Source organism: Cynara cardunculus (genome assembly GCF_001531365.2).
Source record: "Cynara cardunculus var. scolymus isolate 2C chromosome LG 17, CcrdV1, whole genome shotgun sequence".
Lineage (NCBI taxonomy): Eukaryota > Viridiplantae > Streptophyta > Magnoliopsida > Asterales > Asteraceae > Cynara > Cynara cardunculus.
In genome coordinates this window covers 23,319,595-23,324,834 of record NC_037544.1, presented here as the reverse complement: position 1 = coordinate 23,324,834, position 5,240 = coordinate 23,319,595, and positions in this window count along the sequence as shown.

Below are 5,240 nucleotides of genomic sequence, written 5' to 3'. Positions count from 1 at the left end.
TACCGAACTACCTCAGCGGTGGGACTAAACCCCACATGTGTATAACTCTTGTTTTAGTTAAATGTACCCCTACTCACCAGCAGAAGGTGGGATTGTCAATCCAAATAGCGCTATCCACTTAAACTATCAGCTCAAACGAGTTAATAAGTAGTGTAACCAATGGGACTTTTTAATTAACCCAAACACAACTATTACTAGTGTACAAAGTGTTAGTGCTCATATTCACAATTTCATTTCAAAGCATAAATTCATAAAAATCAATTTGTATCCACAGTTTAAACACATTGAATATTGCATGCAAATCATCACTATTTTTATACATGCTTTTCCCCCAAAAACGCAAAAATAGTAAAAAAATGGGCTGTGAAAACTCACTCTTTTGCAAAGCTCCGCAAATTAAAGATACGATCCGGTCACCACACGAGGTTAACGATTCCCTATCAAAGAGAAATATCCAAAACTGTCACTTATAGGTTTAAAACTACTTATGGGGATTAATAAGTCCTAAGTCCATAAGTGTCTACTTATGTCCAACTTGATTATCTATAGTCCAAATATACATAATGTCCATATGCTCGTTAATATATTAATTTATACCGGAAGTAATGCTATAGTCCAATAAAAAGATCAAAAATTTACAAAATCAAATAATCCCAAAATCTCATTTTTGGATAGAAACTAATGGTACATAAAATGATCAATTTATAGACTTCTAAAATGAGATAGTTTCCTATCTTTTTATATGGGATATAGCACTGAGTTATGGTAATTTGACCAAATTTCATGCATTTTGGACATGCAATAATGATTCAAATAATTTATGCAATACAATATATCACAACTGATATGACAGATTACACCACGTTAGTAAAATACTCATTTAAAGAGTTCTAATAAGTGTTCTGCAGAAATTCAAGTTGGATTATAAACTTAACACTTAAATGAAACTTTTAAACTAAGAATCACTCATTTTGGATGAGTTGAGAGGAAGATATGGCACCATAAADTTACATKCACACATCTGTCATTAGTTGACAGATTGCACACTTAACTTAATTAAATTGGTTAATGCCTCAAAACTTCGTATTTTTTAGTGAAACTGGGTTCATATGAACCCTAACTCATGAAAGAACATTTCAGAAGAAGAATCATACACTAAGAGCAAGTAAATAAAGAGATATTAGCATACAAAGTAGGAGTTACCTACTGGTGGTTTCACAGTTTGCACACCTAAAGTGTTTTAGGTGTTTGGAGAACAAAACTCCATATTTTCATGTGATTCCAGTTGCATGCAGATGATAACTCATATAGTTAACTCTCAAAGGAAGAATCATCATTTTTCATCGAGTTTTGAAAGAGATATGGTCATTGGAACATACATATACAAATCTGTCAGATTCGGACATATTGCATGCTCACCTTGTTTTGAGTAGTTAAAACCTCAAATCACCACATTTTTGAATGAAATCAGTGGCATTTGAAAGGTAACTCATTAAGTTAACTTTCAGAAGAAAAATCAATGATTTTGAATGATTATCTAGAGAGTTATGACTGTTTAAAGTAGGGTTTACCTAAAAAACTCTCAGATGCACATATATAATGTTTTCAGTATTTGGGGAGTCAAAACTCAATGTTTTTGAGTGAGACCAATTGGATTACAATACCAACTCAATAAATAAACTTTTAGAAGAAGATTCATAACCTTTGAACATATCATTTTCAAGATATAGACAATTTATACACATGCACCTAAAAATGCCATTTTTAAGAATCAAACTCACATAAAATCATGATTCTACCTATCTTCTTGAGTTCTAATGTTTGGGTCATAGATTACCACCATCATATGAACATTTTTACATGTTTTTGGTGTGTAATCGCTCCTTAAAACTCAGAATTTTCGGAGGTTAGAAGATAGTAGATAGAAATGCATAAAAAGTGGGTTTTTCTCCCAAAATTTGCAAGAAAAAAAGGGAGATGAAGATGTTATCTTGATTGTTGATGTGAGGGATGTAGTATCTTCAAATCCTTTGCTATTTTGATGAAGAAAAGAGGAAGAATTCGGCTGAATAGATGGAGGATGAAGATGATTTTCAAGGTGACCCTTGAGTTTTAGGGAGAGAGAGGGAGAGGAAGTTTAAACTTGAAAAGATGCCAATGGCTTGAAAAGGAAGAAAGGAGGCTTTTTATATGTGAATAAGGGAGGGAAAAGGGGGGAGGGACCGGCCATGGGATGGCCCAAGCCCACCCTCTATATAATTTTTTTTAATAAAAACTAAAGCCCAAATGCTAAAATGCCATTTTTCTCAATTTTGACATTTTTCTTCAAATTAAAAACCCATGATGGCTAAATTCATTTAAATAAAAAGGTTTTATATTTAAAACACTAAAACTTGGTGTTTTATATAAATTAAGTATAAATTAGAGCATTTGGCACTATATAGGACGTTTCAGATAATTACGGGTCGGGACCGGACTTTCTAAGCAACTGCCGGAATTTCTAGAAATTTTTCGACCAAACTAACCTAACTAACTCCTAATCTTATAAATTATCTTCAATAACACTAATATAAACTTAATAAGAGCTAACCTGGAAGTTCGAATTTGACAGCTGTCACAAGCGGGGACTGCTTCTCTTCTTCAGCTTTGCTTCGCTCCATCGCTTGTCCTTTTCCACCAGCTTCAGGTTCTTCTCATGCTCAGCTTCTACAATAGAAAGAAGTTTAGCCTGGGCTTGGACAATGTTTACCTTTTTCTTCAACTTTCTCTTGGAGAGGACCTTCGCAACTAGTGACTTGGCCAGCTTTAAACTGTCTCCAGTCTGCTTCTTCTGAAGCTCTAGCTCTTCTTCAGCCCGCAATACCTCGAGTCTTTCAGCTTCAGAAAGGAAGTTGAACTCACCACCACTAGAGTTATGAAAAGGAATTTTTACTCTAGTCTGGTTGAGTGACTCCTTTAGCTGAGTCATCTGCTGGCCGATAGGAGCATTGGAGACAGGGTGATCAGGGACCTACTCAAGTCGACCGCAGGTGGTTGATGGAATTTGAAGTTGACACTTTGAAGTGATTACTACCTGAGAGGTAGAATCTTCAAATAAAGGTTGTTGAGGGATATTCAACAATACCTTCAAGTTTCCTTCTTCAGCAACCGCCTTGCCTTTAGACTTGGGGTCTTAGTTCCTTGATGGAGCAGATTTACCTTCCCTTTGCTCCCCCTGGGATGCAGAATCCCCAAGGGTGACTCCCTTGGTGGTGGTTGATGGCTTATGGTACTTGACAATAAAGTCATCTTCATCATCATCGTCGTCGTCACCATCTAGGTCACTTCCAGGGTCAGGGATGGTAGGTTCATCATCTTCATCGTCATCATCTTCATCGTCATCATCATCATTACCAGCAGCAACAGTGATGTAGGGAGCATCATCCATAGGAATGGCATCGACAACCTCAGCTGGAACAACTTCGATGGTCGGGATTACAGAAGCAGCAACCGCTTCAGCTCTAAGAGCCTCAGCTTCAGCTTTAACTGTAGCCGATACTCGAGCAGCAGTAGAAGAAGGAGCAGCAGCAACATCAGATGATCCACTATCGTTGGACCTTATCTCCCCCTCTTTGGCTAATACTTGAGAGAATTGGCCAGAGAGTTCGTCCAAGCGCTGACGCTGGAGAACCATTACCTCCTCTAGCCTTGACAGAGCACCAGCTAGAGTTGTCGTTGCCTCACGTGTTGCATTGAGCTAGGTGCGATCATCGGCAGAGAAAGAAGGTGGGATCACTGGAGCTGGTTGGCGGACAACATCCAGGATCTGCTAAAAAGTCCAGTCTCCTGAACGACGAGAGCCTGAGCATCGTCAGCCCTACTGGAGAGAGCAACAATGGCGTTGGTATTGGCTTGAATTGCTTCTTGGAGAGTCAAGAGGTGACTCTGAACTTCTTGAACGTCCGCTTGGATAGCGAGAAAGTTCGCATCAAGATCAGCCTGGCAGGGCATCTCCTGGTGGACTTCGGTTATCCTCCAGAGAACGAAATCAACAACTGGGGGGAGAAGTTTGATATCAGATGACATATCATAGTCATCATCAATCTCTTCATCCCTTCCATCTTATTTCTCGCCCCCGTCCTCTTCCTCTTCCTCTTCCTCAGCATTAGGCTGATGCATAAAAGGACCTGCAAGAGAGGAAGTGTGAGCAAAAGGCTCAAGGTTAGTAGAAATGAAAGGGTATGAAGATGGAGTACCTGAAGGACCATCAATGACATCCAAAGGATTGTCACTGGTGTGAGCAAAGATGTCGTCGAGAGGATGGACATCTGTATACTGAGGAGCATCAAGAGGAGCAACCTCAGGTCCAGTGGTGTATGTCTTAGTATCAGGGAGGACAGTCGTTGATACATCATCGACATGTGTAAAGACCAAAGAACGAGGAGAAGAGAAAATGGTTGAGAAGAGATGTGGGTGTTCAGCGATGGCGGCGCTGATATTCACACCTTCAGTGATTTGGGTCACTGAGACGGTTGGGGTAGGTACCACTGATACGACAGTGATGGGAGAAATCACTAAAGAATTAGGAGGGTTAACTAAAGACGCCTCGGGGTTAAGGCCAGTTTCAATAGCTAAAACCTTTCGTGAGGTTTCAGCCAGAGATGTGGCTGTCCCCTTTTTGGACTTCTTGGCTCTCTGAGGAGAACCAAGAGTTGGTTGAGAGGGTCTTTTGAAGAGGTTTTGGTGGCTTGGCTGGACTCCGGGGGGGTTTACCCTTGCCCTGGCCACTTGAGGAGAAGAGGTAGTGATGGACACAATAGAAGTTAGCGCCACATCACTGTCCCTCAGCTTATGATCCAAAATTTTGAATCCAAGCTTGGAAACCTCGAGGTTTCCTTATGTGGAGTAATGATCTAAAATGATCTTTGCAAAGACCATCAAAAGGAACCTGGTGTAAGGCACCACCTTTTCTTGCTGGCGCTTGTTCAGCTTGAGCAACCGCATCATAATTTATATTGCGACGCTGAATCGCAGATACGCCTATGGTCAAGGCGATCCTAGAGGCTTGGTCCTGGCCTCCAGTTTTTCCACCCATGCACTAGATGAAATGAGAGAACAGGTATTTCCAGATAGCTGACATCTTGTTCTTCTCAATCTTGGACAAGGACTTCATGGGAGCATTTGAGTCCTTCTTCATTGGCCATTGTGACATCCGTCATTTTGGAGCATCAGGTTAGCACCTTTGTAGGGTACCTAAATTT